The sequence below is a fragment of the Pogona vitticeps genome, chromosome 2, assembly GCF_051106095.1.
Source record: "Pogona vitticeps strain Pit_001003342236 chromosome 2, PviZW2.1, whole genome shotgun sequence".
In the NCBI taxonomy this organism is placed as follows: Eukaryota; Metazoa; Chordata; class Lepidosauria; order Squamata; family Agamidae; genus Pogona; species Pogona vitticeps.
In genome coordinates, this window is record NC_135784.1 from 143,427,388 (window position 1) to 143,447,728 (window position 20,341).

At 45.0% G+C, this 20,341-nt stretch overlaps 2 long non-coding RNA genes across 2 annotated transcripts; one reads left to right on the top strand and one right to left on the bottom strand.

Annotated features, from left to right (window-relative positions):
• Positions 1-213: 213 nt before the first annotated feature.
• Positions 214-6,937, bottom strand: LOC140704586 (uncharacterized). Its single transcript, XR_013541054.1, has 2 exons — positions 6,135-6,937; positions 214-5,196 (listed from the first exon to the last, which is right to left on the bottom strand). It is a non-coding gene; the product is annotated as an uncharacterized LOC140704586 (long non-coding RNA).
• A 2,143-nt stretch (positions 6,938-9,080) lies between these two features.
• LOC144586300 (uncharacterized) lies at positions 9,081-19,563 on the top strand. Its single transcript, XR_013541053.1, has 2 exons — positions 9,081-9,441; positions 18,246-19,563. It is a non-coding gene; the product is annotated as an uncharacterized LOC144586300 (long non-coding RNA).
• Positions 19,564-20,341: the final 778 nt, after the last annotated feature.

Below are 20,341 nucleotides of genomic sequence, written 5' to 3' on the forward strand. Positions count from 1 at the left end.
TCCTACTCCAGTTAATGCACAGTCAAAAGACATTCCTCTGTCTAGAGACATTCTCCGTTTAAAAGGTGCCCAGTTAACTTCCCGTTTAAAGAAAGAAAGAAACCCTCCCCCCCCCCCCCGCCTCTCTCTTTTTCCCTCTTTGGACAAAAATCAACTTTTTAAAAACTATATCAAAAATCAGTTTTTCAAAATAGCAATTTAAAAAATTAAACAGGCATTTTAAATTTTTATTATTACACAATGCTTTTTTTTTTTAAAAAAGCCCCATCTGTTGGTAGATTTAATTCATTATATTTTACAGCTCAAATATCTCAATATGGAATAGGAATTATAAATTCTAATTGTGTATTATGATGAGACAATGAATCCAGATAAACCAGCATCCTACTTGCAGCAGAAGGGCAGTCATGTAAGTGAAGCATTCCTTTAATTCTGCAAACACCCCCTCTCGGCACAGCTGATCACTTGTCCAAACTTGCAACCTGTGTGAGAGACCCAGCACTCAAAATGGAACCTGCCAGCTGCCAGAGGAATATTCACACAGCACTCCTTCCACAATCGGATATGGGCTTTTAAAAAATGTACAAATCTTATTTTGAAAAAAGTTTTGTAAATATAGGCCAACCTTTCTTGAATGGAGGCCTTAAATTTATGGGCTCATCCATATAGATTTTTCAAGTTAATCATTTCATTTCCACCAAGCAAGCAGCCTAGCCGACACCATCAAAAAATGTTGCAGTTCTCATACTGGGTTTGTGCTTCCAAAGATGTATAGTTGTTTGCAATAATATACGGAGGTAAGAAATAATAATCAGTCTTGTCGGCCATATTTTTCAACTCTGACTGAAGTTCTTCAAATCTTGGAACTTTTTGTCTCAACATATTACCTTAAAAATTCTTAGAAGCCCTATTAAAATTTTCAGAATTAGCTAACAACAGGTTCCTAAAGTGATGCCAATTCTTTATACTGTTGTATATCTGAAGTGTCTGAAAATATCGGCGAGGGAGACCCTTAAATATTTCATAACATTGTCAAAGAATTCAAAGTCCAAGTTTGGGCAATATCATTATCTAGGATTTGTAAAATGTTACAAATAATATGAGGTTTTGCATTACCAGAAGCCATAATCAGGCAAAGATTATATAAATAGTTGGGTTAAGGCAAATAGTTCAAAAATTGGACCCTTGGCTCATGAAGCCAAATTGCCAGAAAGCAAAATTCCAAAATTAACATTTAAAATGTTTCTTGAATATTATGTGTTGGCTGTTAAACAGAAGTCCACAGTACAGTGTTGTTTTAATAATTATATAAATTCTACATCTGTCTGATTATGGGAGTTGTCCTAAAAAAGTAAGAAGTATTCTTAAGTAAATAAAATCACACACACACCCATATACATTTTACCTGAAATGTATCTCTATCTGTTTTGGCTAAGAGAGTAAGAAAACCCTCCAAATATTCATGATTAACCTGTTGAACTGGAGATTGTTCACCTTCTAGGGTCTTCACCAGTACCTCTTTTGACTAGTCTTAATAACTACAATGATCATTTATTTTCTGACATAACTCATCCACATGCTTTTCAAATCACTGGTCAGAATCATATTAAGATTTTACTCCAGAGTAAGTGAAGTCATGTAAGACAAGTCACAGCTGCAAATTACAGCTAATTAACAAGGTGTTGGTTGTGCGACTGACTGCACCCAGGTATGTGGCCAAGCAAAGAATTGACAGCTTCTTAATTAGTTGCAATTTAATGCTATAACTTGCACAATTTCACTTACTCCAGAGTAAAATCTCAACAGGACTGACAACTGTTTTTTTTTAAATGTACATCACAGGCCTCGTAAAAAACAAAACCTGTATCTACAAGTTATGAAAAAAAATGTATTAATGAAATAGCAAACAAATCTGAGCTTGGTGTTGGTGGGGAATCATGATTAAATTGAATCTCTCTGAGTAGTGATTTAAATCTGTCTGCTTTAAATCAAATCCACCCTGTCCCACAGGTAGAAGAGCAGAGTCCTTAGAATTACCCATCAACAATTAGTGGCAGACTGAGCAACAGGCTCTCTGGTCAAAGTTCTCCCCACTGCGGGATTTCCATACTGAAATTAAAGCAATTAGTTCTACAGATGCATCTAAACATATAAATCAGTGCATGCAATTTTTAAATACAAATCTATGTCAACCTGGTTGAAATTCTGTTGGCAGAGCTGCACCGCACCACAAGAATGACGTCATCAGCCATACCTAGGCTGCAGCCCTTCAAGGCCATAGAAAGCTTCTTAGAGCCCAACACTACGTTTCCAGGTTCCTAGGGATCCTCTTGGTCTTGGAGCAGTTGCAGAACAGGATACGAAACCATTTAAAGCTGGACAATCAGAATCAGTCCCAGTCCAGGCTTTAAATTGTTCTTCCTCCCATTCCATGACTCCCGAAGGCTGCCTCAGAGTGAAGGGGGTCCCTAAGGTTAGGGAATTGACCACTTGGCTTCTGGACAAGTCAGTCTTCACATTCTCTCAGAGTTCTGAGGAGACGCAAAGAAAGAAAGCCGGAGGGCTTTGTATGCCGAAAAGTTCTATGGAAATTAATGGCAGCAAGGACAATAGAAGGACATTCTTTAACCTTTGAACTGCAGAGCTGGAAGGGGACCTATGGCTCATTGGGTCCACCCCCTCTCAAGGAGGAACAGCAGGAAACTGAACTCCCAACCTCTGGCTCTGCAGCCGGGGACCTAAGCCACTGAACTATCTAGCAGTCACAAACATTTTCTTGTATGTTATCTCTGCTGATAAATTAACTGTTGCAGGGCTGACTCTGGTATTAAACTAGGGTTTAATTCTGGCTCACCTGGAATGTGCATTTCTGCCCTCTTATGACAAGAGAATGGAGCCATGTAAGAAAGAAGCCATATCCTTCAAGTTAGAGACAAGTAAACCACCATTCTCACTCAACAGCCCTCATTGGCCTCGCTGGTCGGGAATGGAAGCAATTGTAGTCTAGCACATCTGGATAGCAACTGGTTGGAGAACTCTGGAAGGAAGGCAGAACGCACCTATGCCCCAACCTCTGCCATAAATTAAGCCCAAGCACGGCTCGACAACCCATTCATTCATGTCCACAGGCTCTTTTGTGATTCTCACCCCTCTCACTAGAATTACCAGTACAGTATTTTAATTGTCCTGGCTTCTGTCATGATGCCTTTGACAGGAGTCTGTCACAGAGCCATAAAATAATAAGAATTCTTCCTGGGCAGGGAGATCAAATGATAGGAAAGATTATCATCTACATGGTGTTGGGATTGTTGCTACAAACACATGTGCAGATCCATGAAAAATGTTGGTAATCCATATCTTGAGAGACAAAATTGCAGAACGAGAGCACTTTGCAAAACATGTACATATAGATGCAAACACATGTGCTATATTTTCTCAGTGTTTCAGTCTCTTTCCCACATGTTTGTATCGATATGTATGTGCATGCATATATTAATGATAACTGAAAGGTATGAGTTTCAGGCCAAGCCCTCCGGCAACTTCTCACCACCACAAATGATCAACTCTCCCTGCTTGTAAAATACTAACCCAATAGCCAGTCCAGGATATTTTCCAATCATGTTCAGTAAGTTTTAATTATTCAGTGATCAACACACCCTAACAAACAGGAGAGAAATGTATTATTAAGTATTATCACCATTATTTTTAAATCTGTCGTTGTTGGGATCTTTGCTTCAATGTCATGCAAGATGCAAACACCTACAGGGCGTTTCTGTTAATTTCTTCCCCATTATTACAAATCTGGCTGAATAGCTCAGTGAGTCAGGAGGTTGAGAGTTCAGTTCCCCACTGTGCATCTCAGAAGAGCCGGCCTGTGTGGCCTTGGGCAAGTTGCACAATCCTAAGGTGTTCTCAGAAGAAGGGAATGGTAAACCACTTCTGAATATTCTTTAACTAGAAAACCCTGAAAAAGGTTGCCACAAGTCAGAAATGGCTTGACAACAGACAATTATATTACAGTATTACCATTCATACTAAAATCATTTCAAATCAATGAATATATACTAAGCAATAAGAAGCAAAAAAGAGAGAGTTGAATTTGTGGGTCTTTGTTGATAAAACTTTTAAAAATGTACAGTATTTCATTACTCAACTGATCTAATGAAGTTATTTTTAAATTCTTATTTACTGGCCCATACAATAGGCAACTGAAGAATGAGGCACATTTAATTCTGACTTTTGCATTGCCCGGATGCAATCATAACTGGCTGTAACGGGCTACCTGCTAAGACTGCTGCATAGCAATGATTCTGCCACTGTACATAGTATGAGACTAGATTATCGCAAGATATATTCCAAGATTATAACAACTGTACAAATAAACAAAAGACTACAATTATCATTAGAGGTATCAAGAGGTTCAATAGAGGTATCAAGCATTATGAAAATATCTGATTACTCAGAGAGCACCAAGAATAGTCTTCCAAAGCTTATGTCCCTATAGCAGTTTTGGACTACTAGTCCCATCAGCCCCAGTAACCACATCCAATGCTTAAGATAATGGGAGCTACTGTCCAAAATATCTGGAGGAATCCTGCTGGGAAAGGATGACCTAGACAATATAGTAATGTAACATGCATATGACTACAAGAATTATTTCCAAAGCTGCCTCAAAAACATGTTCTTTGCAGTACTGTTCTTTGCAGCTGCATCTAAAGAATGTCTTCCCTCTGAACTTCCTAAGATGCTAAATCACATGTGCACATCTTCTTCCTGCCCCAGTTCACCACATATCCCTTGACTGTGCACCTTTATATAGTATACTGTAGGTTGGAGCCTTGAAAAAGCACTAGGGTTCACTTTTAAATGTCACCAGTATCTTAGTATCCTAGGCTTCTCAGTTTCAGCGTGGAATATGAAACAAGCAGAATAATGCCCCAGTTTGGACCAGGGTGTGTGTGTGGATTACGTAGAACTTTTCTTCATGCAGGGAGCCTCTTATTTGATGATAGCCTTTGGAGCTAATTTCACAGTGGATCAAGGCAGGGCTTCTAATTTTGATGGTCATAATGGATTTGCAGGCACCTCTTCCACAGACAGTCAGGAATTATCCTCCAATCTCCTCGGAGTCAAACTCAGCAGGAAGGTTGGAATCCACCACATGTACCAGATAGCAACTCCCATGACTTTTCTGTTCTGTCATAAGTGTGAGAAACAAACAATAAAATACAAACCATAAGCCAAAATTCTATTGAGGGGCTAACGCAAATAGTGTCACTTTGGTTAAGAAATTATCACTGACATCAGCAGTTAAAAGCTGAAGCATACAACTCAGTATGCAGCTAATAATGTTGGTGGTGATTCCTTAATGTGGGGCAATTCACCTCCAAGAGTTACACCATTTGTGCTATGTTAGCCTAATTGTGTAAGAGGATTTTGGCTATTGTGTTGCATGTTGATCAAGATATTAAGCTTGGTGAAGTTCAGCGTTCTTTAAAACAAAAAAAAAGGAAAGTAAAGTTGAGTCAAAATGACAGAACTCTCCTCTGCCCAAGATTTTGGTAATTTCTAGAAAAACTGCAAAAAAAGTGGGGGGGGGGTATTCAAAGTGAGGACGAGAGTCATTGTCTTTACTCTGACTTGGCTTTGTGCTAATATTATCTGGTCAAACCTGACTCTGTTTTCTGACAACACTAAGATCCATTGATTCTGATTTGTGATGTCATAAAGTAATAATGTGCTAGGCTGGATAGTTCAGTAGTTTAGGTATCTGGCTGTGCAGCCAGAGATTCCCCTCTGGGCAGCCTGTGTTACCTTGGGCAAGCTACGCAGTCCCAGGGTGTCCACAGAAGGGAATGATAAACCACTTCAGAGTATTCTCTACCTGGGAAACCTCAAAAACCCCTGGTCACCCTAAGAACTGACTTGACAGCAAGTGACTTATTTTAAAGAAATAATGTAGCCAAGCCTGTGTGGTTGCCCTAATTTCCTGGAATCATCTTAGAGAAGATTCTGTATTTCTAAAACAGTGTCACCACTGCAGACTGGAGGGAAAAATAATTTACAGCAGGCTGTGAGTATAACGCAAAAAGGATAGAGGGTATTTTCATTAGAAGTCTTCCTCCCATACTCACCTTTTGCCCTGATAATTTTCAGAAATGAAAATTCAGAGTAGCTCTAAGTTTAAAAGGGGACCAGATGACAGTCAGTTGGTTCTGAGCTGCCTAGCCTTGATGCCGAGATCAGGTTACTCAAGGTGAGGGAAATAGCCTGGCCAAAACCAAGCACACACAGAAAAGCAAAATGCAGAGAAAGATTCTGTGTTTTTAAGGACTTCATTCTTATTATCGATTGCTTACTGGAGGTCAGAGTTAAGGTGACATAAACAGGATGTCAGTTTATATATTTAGATATGCACACCACTCACAAATCTGGAAGTCAAGCCCTCACCAGCTTGGCTTGGAGAGTGCAATGTTGGGTTCTGTGGTTGGAAAGGAAAAAGGGGCCAGCTCAGGGCAGAGCTGCCGGCGCTGCCCTGTCCTTTTCTGACAGGTCACCTGGGCCGCACCACCACCACCACCACCCCCCAGGCAGAAAGGCAATAGATGTGGCCTTTTATGCTGGGACGGAGAGATGGAATAAGGAGCGAAGCTCTCGGCGCCGAATTCCTGTACACATCATGCAGCTTTTTACAAGGCACGAGGTCCTTCTCAGGAAAAGCATGATTTCTATGCGTGATTTAAATCCGCCGCCAATTAATCCGAGGTGAGGTGGCCTAAACGAAGGGGCTAGTTCTCCGCAAAGTGATCTTTGCCAGGGAAGTCCTCCGAGCTGCTCCCATCCCTTGCTTGCAACAAGTCCAGCGATTCCCCTCGGACGAGTTATAAGGGGGGGGGAGGAATCGCCTTCAAGAGGGGTGTGGGGGGGGCAGTCCCTTTCACCCACCACTAGCTCCAGCGATCTTCGGCCACCGCCGTCTCCCAACTGGGGCTCCGATGGCAAGGCAAGGCAAGGCAAGGCGGCTCAGCCGTTGCCGGTCCCTCTGCCTCCACCGAGCTTGCCTGCCTGCCAGCCCGCCCGGCCCCCCCTCCGCCTCCTGCCGCGCACAGCCTTCGCAGTCACGACGTTCTTACGAGAGCTCTCCGCGGAAAAGGGAGGGAAGGCCAGTTGAGAGAGAGAGAGAGATTCGGCGGCAGCGGGGAGAGTCCCGGTCGGCTCCCACCCCGATTGTCCATCCAGGCAGGAACACGCCCCCCACGGCTCTAGAGCCGCATCCCGGGGCATTCCCCACTGCAAGGTCTTTGCGCCTTTAAATATCCCAAGCTACGGCTAAGCAGGCACCTTCTCCAAACATTTAGGCCCATTAACATTGTTAAGCAGTGAGTTAGGGAGTGTCAGAAATGTGCTATTTTCACACGCCGGCTGATTGATGAAGGGCGACGCGCGCAGGGCCCAGGGTTGGCAGCAAGACAGGCTTGAACAATGAGGGGGCCCCCAGCCAGCCAATAAATACCAGCCTCTAATCTCATTCCTCCCACGTGGGGACAGACAGGCAGCCGGAGCGCCCCAGCCACTGGCTAACTCGCAGCCAACCAGAGGGTGTCAAAAAGAAGCTTCGAGCTCCCGTTGGCTACCTGCATTCCCTTTTGTTCTCGCCACCGCCGCGGCGTTAACTCTTTCCCGCCCGTGTTCAGAAGAAGGCCGGAAAACTGAAGAGGCGCAGGCGGCGTCCAGCTTCGTCACGGTGCAAAATAGCCACGGAGAGGGAGGGCGGAAAGGCGTATTTCGGGGAGCGCGATCCTCAAGCAAAGCAAAAGCTTGTTAATGTCCCGTGTCGTTACACGCACACACCTCTGCCTCGAGAATGTACCGTCAGGGGCGTATACATCCATAAGCAAGCATGTCCTTTGAAGTTGCTTCCCCACGTACACGCATTCCCGCCCCCCCCGTCCTCGCCTGATCTTCTCTAGCGGTGAAGGGCGAGCGTCATGGGGCTGGGAGATTAGGAGCGTTTTTGCCGGAGGCAAGAAGCAGAGCCTTCGGTCTCTCCGGGCCCTTAAAACAAGCCCTACGGGAAGGAGGATGAGGCCGGCCTAACACATTTTGCTGCCTGAGGCGGAATAAAAAAAATAATGCGTGCCCCCCTTCCCCCGTCCCAGTGTCATGGTACATAGTGCCCATAGCCAACCAAGTTATTCTAGCGCCTGAGGCAGAAGGACCCACAACTACTCCCCACCCCATCTCTCGAGAGTAATGATATAATATGAATACATTAATTTCACCTTATCACGATTCAGACACCTGCCTCCCTCTCCCTAATGCTAAGGCAAGGCCAGGTAGAGAAGCAAGGAAAGGGGGGGCGGGGAAAGAAGACACTGTTTGCCCGAGACGGCTCAGCTTGGTAGAGGTGAGAAGACCCACCTGTGTGTTTACAAACTACCTCCCATGGCAAGGAAGGTCGACAGGTTTGATGGTCAAATTTCGTTCACAATTTTCCTAAAGATTCCCCCACCCCCGCTATTAGGCAGAGAGGCTCAGGCAGCCGATACTGGGAGGCGACACCAACTGCGGCGGTCCTGCGTCCCTTGAACTTGCCTCCAGATGTATCAAGAGGGGCCTGCTCTGGAGCAAGAAAGATTAAACTATTAAAAGAGTCTCTCTCGACTTTTCTACATGGAACGTCGTAGTCGCCTCGGGTAGTAAAGGCAGGTCCTTCCCTCTATCCCGAAAGGCTTCCAGCCGACGAGTCCTCAGCTTCTCACTGGGGCAAGCGGAATACGAGCCCGAGGGAGGAAAATGGCGCTGCTGGGCCGGAGCTGGTCGCCCAGGAAGGCGGCTTGAAGAGGCAAAGGAGCACGCAGGGCAAACTCGTTCATGACCCGCTGCTCCCTTGCTGCCGTCCCTTTAGGCGCGCTTACACGGCGCCGGAGTGAAATCCTGTCGGTGTGAATGGAACCTGCGTCGGTGTGAATGGAACCTGCTTCGCCGCGTCAAGGGGCCAGTGGCCTCGCTTCTGCTCCTGGAGTCGGGAGCAGGACGGGGGGGGGGGGGAAGAAATGGCTTACGAGATCTTGGGCCCTTTGGTGGCGAAAGGGAGGCAGAGTGGACCGACCCGAAGGGGGCTCGGGAGAGGGAGCTGCCTGCACCCGGGGTGTGTGTGTGTGTGGGGGGTCTCAGTAAGGCAGGTAGGCCGAATCCTAAGGCTTAAGCCTTGGCTTAAGGAGACGGGCCCCAGGCGGAGCAGTTGCCACCCCCGAGTAGAAGAGTCCACCCAGCAACGCTGCCGTTTCCCTGGCAAAGATGGCCACCTGGGATGGGAAAACGCGAGCCTCCAGATCTTGCTGAATTGCTCTTCTTTCCCCCATTCCGCACCCTGGTGTCGAGAGAGAGAGAGGCGGCAGTTGCAGCCCCACCCCGCCCTCCACGCCTGATGCACTCTGGGTAAATAATGGTGATACATGTGTATACTGTAGCTCTTGCCCCCCATGCTTTCAGGATGGCTAACAGCTCTTCTGTTAGGTCCCTCGGAGACGACCGCTGGCTATTCAGAAGCAATACTTCATAAGGATTGCTCCGTACTATTTAGTTCGCTATCCTTCCCTGTTTGGGGGGGAGGGAGACGGGCGGGGGGAAAAATATAGGATGGTGTTTTGTGTGGAGTCAGGTCTTGTACGCGTCGCGTCCTGTATGGTCAACTACTCGTCCTGGCAGCAGTGGTTCATCAGGATTTTAGGCGCGATTCTTATATTATCTGTTGGGAGATGCCTCGTCGATCAAACGAATGGCTAACGAGGGCCGACCCCGCTTTAGCTTCAGGCGGCACGCTGGCAGCGGAGGCGGCTTTTCCCACCCCCACCTCTTGGAGAAAGGGGTCTTGTCTGCCTCGGAACGCCGTAGCGCGGACGGAAACCTTTGGCCAGACAGACTTATGATGATGATGATGCGAGTAGAGGGGGGGGACACCTCGGTTGGGCAGCCCCTGCCTGGCATGCCTTCAGGTTTGAGGCCTGAATTATTCTCCACCCGCCATCTATCTCGATGGAGCCGCGTTTCAGACCTGGAGAGAGAGAGAGAGAGAGAGAGAGAACCGCCTCCGTCCGTCACATCCTGGAATTCCCACCAGCTTTTGAATAGTTAAGCCTCGCTCCCCCTTGGCATCCCGTGATGATGATCCCCCCCACCTCCCCTCCCCAATATGCGGAATCGCAGCCTGGCAGGGATTCCTTCCAACGCCACGATCTGAGAAGTCACCGACTAAGCAAGTTAACAAGTGAACAATCAAATGCAGCCAATTTGGCTAGAGCTGTGCTGTGAGGGATGCCAATAGAGAAGAGTACGGGAACAAGAAAAGAAAAGGAAAGAAAGAAAGCTGGCATTAGCAGCTTTTGTTACCACCTGGGTAAGGACAGGGCACACGCTGGCAAGTGTCCACTAGCGCCTTCTCCCTCTCCCCTCCCCCGTCTCCCTCCCCTGTCCTCCCTTGTTGCTACTTTCTCTCCATGTCTGGAACTGGCTGCCATTCAACACAGTGAGCTCCTAACAGTGCAGTCTTCCTGGCTAGGCAGAGTTCTGAGTTCTGCCTGGCTGCATCTAAAGAGAACAGGTCTAGGACATAGCATCCTAAAAATGAGGAATATATTGAACTGGCATATCTGCTGCTATTCTTACTTTCAACAAAACTAAATCTGTTTTTGAACCAGGATTTCTGTCCCCGCCCTGATCAGTGCATTCTGCAGAACTGATCATAGTTGGCCTCTGCATGTTCAGGCACAGGCCATCCTCTTGTTTAGCTGAGTCATTGCATGTACCTTATTATAGCATTACAGACATTTTTACAGCATGAGATTTCTCAGGTCCCTTTTTAAAAAAACGTATCTTAGCTTTCCCCAACCTGGGCTGTGACTACATTGACAAATTGGGATTTGTTCTGCAGTTAACTCAGGTGAATCTGAAGTATTTTTCAATGGTCCCACAATGGAAGGGCAAATGTGAATCAGCCAGGCCCCTTTTGCTTCCAGTTCTGAGGTTCTTCCCCTTCTGGGGTTGTCTACTTTTAAAAGCCATAGCAATTCTAATGACATTTCTCCTGTGTGATCATTTGGTTTGTTCTACAAAAGGAAGTGGGGCATAATTCTGCATGGTGTTGTGGTGACATATTAAGCTAGGGTGGGGTGTTTTGGTACTCGCCCCTGCAGTCGTTCTCTCTAATTGCCCCACTTAGTAATTTAAAAAATAAGTCTACTAAGTTTAGTGCTAGATCATCTTATCACTGCATTGATACATTAGCTAGCACTAGATCACTTTGATGCAGACCCCCAAAGAAGATAAGAAAGGAGAGCCAGGGATTACCAGGTGGGTAGTACCAAAGGAAGGAGAACAAAGGGCTGTGGGCAGGTATCAAATCACATTGGATTGAGAGCCAGTGTGGACACTGGCACTGAAAAGATCCAAGGTATTTGTGCAGTCACCTAAACCAAATACACTCATAAAACATATTTGAATGAAACAAAAGGTGCCAGTGTAGTTGCACCTGTGTTTGCTAAAACTCCCATATATGCAACAAGTATGGCTTGTGCTGGCTGAGGATCATGGATGTTGTAGTCTGACCCCGCTAGATGATCCCTTATTAGGGAATTTTACACTGTTGTCAGCATCATTAGGTTATAGCCCAGTGCTAAACTTATTTCATTGGAAGCTTTCCTGCATTTAGTGGCTCATCTTTTCTGGCAAGTATGCTTAAGATTTCCACCATTCCTCCAATCATCCTTACAAGGCCATCCTAAAGAAAAGAAAAACAATATTTCTGCTCATTTGGGAACATTTGGCACCCTTGTTATTGAGACACTGAGTCAGAGAGATCCTTGGGTGCATGTTAAAACCCCAAGCTCTTGTTCTTACTTAACAAATAAAGTCTTTTTACCACCCTCTGTGTTTGGTCCCCACTGTATCTAGAATCTTGTTGCATTCACATAGCCATGCATGGAGAAAAAGGGCGGACATGTCCAAAAATGCCAAAGACCCATTCCTTTGTCTCCCTTCCATTTACCTGGTTGCCAGATTTTACTTTGCTTCTGAGTGTGTTTTGAGGTGGTCAGTGAGTTAACAGTGGTCAATTAATAGAATCTCTAGTAAGAGAATGTGGAATGGATTTTAAAAAGCCACTTGCTTCCAGGCCAGAGATGAACATCTGGACCACAACATTTGGGAAGCAGTCCCAGCATTTGCAACTTGTGCTCTCCTTCTGATTTTCTGATGAGGAATCTAGTGCTGTTCTTACAGTTTCAGATGCTGTTAGCCCTCATTGTTGCAGCCATGAGTATTTCTGCTTGGAATACAGGAATGTGTGAAACAGAAATTCTAAATGACATCTTGATGCCCTTTCTTATGTTCTTTGGACAAATCTTGTTTGACCTCAAGACCTTCCATCTTTAACCCTGTTGCTCCCAACTGGTGTCCGTGGAATCCATCCCCTTTCCTACTTTCATGCTAGAGTCCTCTCGTCTAAAATCAGGGCAAAACCCCAACATTTGCAACCAAAGCAGCAGACAGCTATCATTTGCATCTTGTATCCAATCAAAATAATTATGCTTTCTAGACATTTTTAAAGCAAAGACCCCCCTGGCTTTGAGCTCCTTAGAGCACAATTTGCCAACGGCAGACTCCTACGTCTATAACCACATCTCCATGGCAGCCAGCTGCTAATTTATTACATTTATGTATATTGTGGTTGCCACCTCTTCAAGAGAAGGGGGGATGGGGAGACCCATACTCCATTTGTATATGTTAATCCAGTTAAAATGCATACAAACTTATTGTCTAGCACTGGGGCCAAGCTTTTGAAAAACTGGAGAGAGGGGGAGGGGAACAGGAAGAGAAGAATAGTTAGGCCTAGGCAGTATATAAAACTAGTCAAGTGGCAACCCTCATGTAAATTTAAAACAGAACATTAGGATGGTGCTAAAATACCCATCAGGTGGTAGGCTTCGTAATAACCAAGCCTATAGAAAAATATTGGTTAAATAGCTTCTCAGTCTACCTTCCAAAGACAACTGAGAGAAAGAGAGAGAGAGAGGAGGGGTAGGGTGTGTAAGCAAAAGTGGAGGTGTTTTACTCTTCCTGTGTTTCAGGGATAGCAAAAAGCCTTTTGGGTGCTGTTGGACTGCAAATCCCACCATCCCTCAGCATTGGTTATGCTGGGCTGGGCTGCTGGAAGTTGTAGTCAAGCTGTAGCTGCTGTTTAGGACTACGAGCACTTTAAGTGGACAACTCTGAGGAATCTTCCCCACACACACACACACACACATCTCCCCCCCCCCCCATTCAACAGCTTTGTGTTCTCCTGTGGCAAGCAGAGCTCCTGTCAGCATTTATCGGGAAAAGGGGCCAATGCATGGCCTCTGATATATTTTGTAAAGTGGGCAGCAGGCAGGCTGTTTGGATTTCTTTGCCATCCATTTTTGTTGCTCTGGATGGGGCCTTTCTAAGTCCCGTGCACAGTAAGGGCCAACAGGTGCCAGGGGAGGTCCCTCCTCATAAACTGCCAGGACCACCACCAATACCGTGTGCCTTAGCAGAGGGCCTCCGTTGGCAGACATTTTGTTTTACACTGCCTGTGGTGAACAACAAGGCACTCTTACACCTCCTCTCTGCCTTGTACACATGTCGGCCAGACTAGCAGTTGCATTTGGCTTCAGTACAAGGCCAACTCAAGCTGTTTTGCTCCCTGAAGCAGAGCAACAAATGGCACCCACTCGCCGGATATACCCAGCCCAAGTCATTTCAGCACCCGAGGCAGAAAACCTCTGGTGGCAGCGTGGATGGTATATGTGCCCTCAAGTTGCTCTAACTTACTGTGACTCTAACTGGGTTTTAAAGGCAGGTGACATTTAAGGAGTAGTTGCTGTTGCCAACCCCACCTCCAAAGTGAGTTTCCATGACTGGTTGGGGATTTGAATCTCAGTCTCTTGAGTCCTAGCCAGACACTCAGTCCACTTTACCACAGTTGCTGAACAAATATACAATAATAGCAAAGTATCTAGTAGTTTGCTGCCTTTCCATGGCACCCCAAATTTGCTTCCTGTTCTGCCCACTGGTAGGGCCCACCTTGTTTCAGCTCTGGGGATGGGTAGGTGACCTTCACTACACCCCAGAATAGCAGCCTTGTTTAGAGGTGCATGGCAAGCCCAACACTTACCTTCCCAATTTCTTGATGCCTTATCTGACCTCCTAGGATCTGCCACTTGAGGCAGCTGCCTCACACCACCCAACAGTAGAGCTTGTGCTGTTTGAAGGAATTCATCACAGGCTGCTGTGTGGCCAGACTACTGACCTTTAGGTATAAGAGACAATTCCCTGGTAATCCTGCTATTCTGGTGCCCCTTCTGAAGTCTGCAGTGGTTGTAGGGTTGCAGCAAGCTGTCTGAACGTAGGTGCCAGTCAAGCAGGACCTGCCATTTAATGTTTCACTGTTGTCATACTCTTGAGTGCCGTCAAGTCACCTCCAACATATGGTGACCCTAAGAATGAGGGATCTCCAAATTATTGTGTCCTCAGTTGCCCTGTTTAGCTCTTGAAAACTTAAGCCTATGGCTTTCTTTAGGGAGTCAGTCCATCTTGGTATTCCTCTTTTCCTGCTGCCTTCAACCTTTCCCAGCATTATTGTCTTCTCCAGAGAATCCCGCCTTCTCATGATCTGCCCAAAGTAGAACAGCCTCAGTTGTCCATCTGATATTGTGACCTGTGAATAATTAAGGCTAATCCAAACTCAAAGGAAATTGTTTTTTTTTCAAGCAAGACATATTTTCTAGGAGTCTCTGCCCAACTTCATTGCCACTCCCTTTAGGAAGATGCCTTATAGGAGGCCAGACAATTGATTCCATCTTGCTCAGCCTTGTTTCCAAGATTTTGAACAGAAGCTCAGTCTTTGCCCAATACTCCCTGGTAATGTCAGGGAAGTTACCTGGGGCTTTTCACAGGCTAAGTGTGCAATCTGCCACTGATCCAAGACCCTGCCCTGTTCTTTCACTTCATTTGATCATCCTCCCTGTCTCTCTAGCCCGACCCCAACTCCAAGTCATCCAGAGTTACAGACAGGTGTCCTCTGGGAAGGAACATTTGTGGGAAGTAGAGGTTATCAGATCTGTTTTTCAAAAGTTGCCATGTCACTGACAGATACAGAGAAAAAGCATCACACTGTACACAAACCATCACATATCTTGTCTGATGGCATGTGTGGCAGCAGACAAGCAAGGCATTGGCAATGATAGAAACCTCTGTGTGTGTGTGTGTGTGTGTGTGTGTGTGTGTGTGTGTGTGTGTGTGTGAGAGAGAGAGAGAGAGAGAGAGAGAGAGAGAGAGTCAGAAATTGCTGTATAATTTGCATTCCTTAACATCTCTTTCCATAGGATGATGATCTTTAGTGGAAAGTAAAGATCTCGTCAGGCCATCTTTGGTTGTATATCTAGGCTGCAGTCACTATGAATTAATAAAGAGGAAAGCTCACTTCTGAGGAACCATTCATTGGATTTTGCTGCAAGGCCAGGAGTCTCCAGCTACAACTTGGCACTTTCCAAATTCACATGTTGAACTGTAAGGTCAATCTAGAGGGCTGAGTGTGATTGCAGGAGTTGTAGTCCAACATGCACTGGTTGAACTGATGGGAATTGTCATCCAACATATTGGAATGATGTCTTAGATTATATAGGAAGAAATCCTGTTCCTTAGTGTAGTGTCATACTAGAGTAGGTCCATTGAATCAGTGTAGACTTGGTGAGTGAACTCCTGCAAAAGTTCCATTGATTCAAATGGGCTTACTGTAGTTATGTCTTGCTATGCTAAAATAAGTCACAACTAGAGTAGGCTCATTTGAATCAGTGGAATGTACAGAGAAGTTGTCTTAGCAAACCTTACTGATTCAATGGGCCTCCTTTGACTTACTTTGCTAAGTGTCCAGATTTCAGCCATACTTTCAGAGGTTTCTATGAATGAGTAGTTATAGTATATTGGTTAATGATTTCAGTTTCAACACCAGTAGTATTAAGTTATCTGCAAAGAAATAGCACTATAATATGAAGCTTTCTACTTACATCTCTATCATGAACACAATTTCAATCAAATTGTGGACAAACATACAGACCTGGAATGATTTGTAACTATTTGTTGTCATTGTTATCGGTATTAGTGCTAGTATTATATCATACATGTTATGTCTCAGCCTTGCTGGTGTGTGGAGGTGGACCACAGACTGCTGCCTAAAAATTAGGAATCAAGTCCTAAACATTTGCAGGTGAGATGATGATGATAATAACTGTTAATACAATTCTTGTTTCTCGGTATTAGTGGTACAGGGCATGGGCCAAAGGGCCAATCCTAAAAATGAGGTGTCAGGTCCTAAAAACTATGGGTGGGACGACATAGTTGCAAAATCACTGATTTTTTAATTTGAGGAAGCCAATTAGCAGCTATTGTTTTAAGATAGTAGCCAAAGATTTTGGAATAGCTCCAGTTGCTGAATTAGTGTGGGGAACGTAATCTGATCTTGCTTGCATATTATTTTACTTTCTTGCCTTAATGTTTGGTATTTTGCAGTTTTTGAATTTGCTGTCTTTTTGAGGTTACTTGTTAATAGAACTGCAAGTTCTTTAAGATATCTTTTTCTTTGTTGCTTATTCAGAAGTATAATATCTTGCTTATTAAAATTATCTATTTAATTTGTCATAACTGGCCTGTACAGTATAGTACCACAGTTTTGGTTTCTACTACTGGAGGTTGTTGGAATTTATAATGTAGGTGTGAGTAATTCATAAGATTTGGCTAACTGCTGAAAAATAATCTTTGCAACTTGGTTATGCCTACACATGTAATACATTAATGCTAGTTTGGAGTATTCAGCTATGATATGTTTAACTCAGTGGTTCCAAACCTTGGGTAACCCAGATGTTCTTGGACTGCAACTCCCTAAAGCTTTCACCACCAGCTGTGCTGGCCATGGTTTCTGGGAGTTGCAGTCCAAGAACACCTGGGTTACCCAAGGTTGGGAATCACTGGTTTAATTGTTTCCTTGTATTCATTGACAGGCCCTATATATATATCACTTGCTCCTCATGTCATCATTATTTTCTGATACTATTTGGTGCAAATAACCTAGTCCGGGATTGTGCACATGGATCGCCTAATTTAAACCACTTATTTGATTGTTGCTTATCAACATTATCCCCTAGGAAGTAACCAGGGTGCTATTCATGTAAAGATTTCCCAAATCATGCACCCCTACACTGAACATTAATGCAAGTTGGTTCTCCCTTGCAAGTTGTAATACTGCTAGGCTTTTATTGTTTTCTACTGTCATCTGATGAAGTGGAGCCATTCTTCCACAGAGGTAGTTTCAAAGTTTGGCTATTTGACCATACAGAGATTTTTGAGGTCAACAGTCTCATGCCCACCCATACTTCATGGCAAATAAAGGCACTCCATACACGCCTTTGAATGATATCACTGATGTTTTCCTATTAAAATCTTCATGTTCACTTCCAGTGCACAATTCCAAAAGAACATATTAATACTGGGATTGCCCAGCTATTAATAGCAGTAATTTTTCATTTTGCATTGAGTTCTCTTCTGAGTACTGATTGATGTTGTTTAAATTTCCTTGTCCCTCCAGGCTGTATGATTCATGATTCCATAGTTCAAGTCACAGTTCCTCACTTCTGTGAGAGTCTGGTTTAGCTTTGCAAATCTCACTGATGTGTGCTACTGCTGAGGGTGATTTGAAGAGGGAGGACTCAAGGCTGACCCAGATGATTGGTGGCAACTTTGAGCCTTTTGAGGAAATGTGGCTTGCTCTAACAATACACTGTATAGCTCAGCCGGGCCAGCAGCAGCTGCTGTACCTCTTTCTGCTCCAGCTTTGTGTGTTAATCACTTCACTCTGCAGCCAGTGTATGTTTACCCATTATTAATAAGGCCTGTCATCTCACTTCTTTCACCCAGGCCACTTCTGTGCCAAGGAGATCTTGGACTCGGGTCTTTTCATTTTTTAAAGGGACAGCAGTTTCATGTTACTCTTGGAATACTGTAATAATAAAATAAACACATCTGGGCATTTGTTGCCTTTGCTGTTGATCTCATGACTCATGAAATGTGGGGTTAATCATGGAAGCCATTTTCTTTGATAAGAAAATATGTGTTCTTTGGACTCGAGTCATCTCTCTCCCCTTCCTCTCAACTGTAGCCTTCTACATTTGCAGCCTTTAGCTACAGGATCTCTCTGCCTTCCCAGGAGTGAGGAATCGTTTCCAGCCAATGGACCAAACAGGCAACCGATATACCAGTGAAGAATCATCTCCCTTCCCACTTGGTCCTTCTCTGGAGGGGAGGAAGCTCTACACAATCAAGATCTGCTGAGACTATTCTCTTTTACAGTCTGTGGGCCAGAAGCTCCCATTTCTCTTGTTATCCCTCAGGACTGGCCCAGAGACCATTGACTTTCTGCCTAAAAAAATGTTCCATCTTGCCCAATAAAGACATGCAGGAAAGAATAGCTGTATATTTCAGAACGCACAGTGTGAAGCTCCAGGTATTTTTACCCTGCAACTCCTTAGCCAGCACAGTCAGTGGGGAGGACTGGTGAAGTTGTAGCTGAGCAGCATCTAGGTGGCTGTCCTTTGCACACATTCAGGGACTCATTATCCAGACTGGTCATCGTAATCAATACTGCATTAAGTTTGCCTGTATGTACCGTTCTGTCAAAGGTAGAAAAATTGCTCTCCTTTCTACCAAGAAGAGTACCAAAGCATAACTAATCAATAGGGATGTGCAGTCCCCCCTCCATTTTATTTGAGTATGCGGCCAGGGCTGAACTGCTTCTGGTGACACCCCAACTTAGTTGTCTGAGTCCCCGCTAGTATATGTGTGTTTGTGGTTCTCAGTGAAGACCCGGTTTCTTTGAATGGGAAGAACCAAACGATAAGGCCAAGTTATAGATTAGATACTGTGGGCAGGACAGAAGGGCACCAGCAACAGTCTGCACACCTGGGACCTCTGCTTTTGTTTTTTATTTTTTTCTCAGCCATCAGAAGAAAGTCCCAATCAGCCTGTTAAAGCAGCCACTGGGAAGGGAGTGAGTGAGGGACATAAAAGGGGCAATGCACATAGTTGTCTTTGATGCCTTCTTAAAAAGCAAATGCAGAGAGCCTGTTGCTCTACATTTTACATCCTTTCTCTGTGCTCTTGCCCTTCTGTTCCTTGAATTTGAAGTTAGTGGTGCTGGAACCACAAAGTTTTGATTATTGAATCAATGATCTTGAAGCAAAAAAGGCAAGGAAGGTTCATTGGTACACCAAACACCACACTTTGTTTTATCTTTCTCAGCTTTCCCTCCCCCTCTTTCTCCATATCTAATAGCACTTTGTGAATGCCAGACTCACCGCAAGGGATCCCCATGGTCCACCAGTGGTTCTCGTTCTGCCTGTGCCCACATACCCCTTGGAAATGCTCAAATGCTCCTGATTTGATTTGTATTTACACATTTGACCAAACATAGTGCTTGTGCCTACTAACAGTCCCAAGAAACCAGAGGTGAGAAGGGAATCACACCATTCTTGCTCTTTCTTCCAAGTTCTTAATGCACAGCACCAATAGATTCAGGATCTTCTCCATTTTGAGCTGTCATGTTGATCTTGCCTCCTTTCTGCCTGATTCATAAGCCAGGGGCATCAGAGTCCTTAGAGAAGAGGTCTCCCACCCCCAGTCCGTGGCCTGGTGCCAGTCCATGGCTTGAGCTGGACCGGGCCGCAGAGACAGACCTCCCACTCTGCATGCACTCACCCCCACACAGCTGATTCACACATTCACGTGCGCTCCAGCATGCCCGTGCGAGCACTGCAGTGCCGTTTGTGTATGCGCATGAGCACAAACACACCCAGACAGGTGCTGCAGTGCTGTTTGTGTATGCGCATGAGTGTGCCCGCCCCGGCACAAGTGCAGTGCTGCTGTTTGCGCATGTGCATGAGTGTGTGCCTGCACAAGCACCATGCCGCTGTTTGCACATGTGCATGAGCGCATGCTCGTTTATGCAAGAGAGCACGTGCACTTGTACGCACATGCGCACGAGCATGGGGGTGCCCCGCCTTCCCCAGCTGGTCCATGGGGTGAAAAAGGTTGGGGACCCCTGCCTTAGAGTCAAGCTGGACCAATGTAGCTAGAGTGCTGGAAATTGGCACAGGGGATCAGAGGTTACTTCTCCAGCCATGGCTTCACAGTGCAGTTTTCACCAAATCAATACCTTCCCCAGTTTTGGAGAATAAACAGCGTATATCTTACTAAAAATAACATAAATACTTTT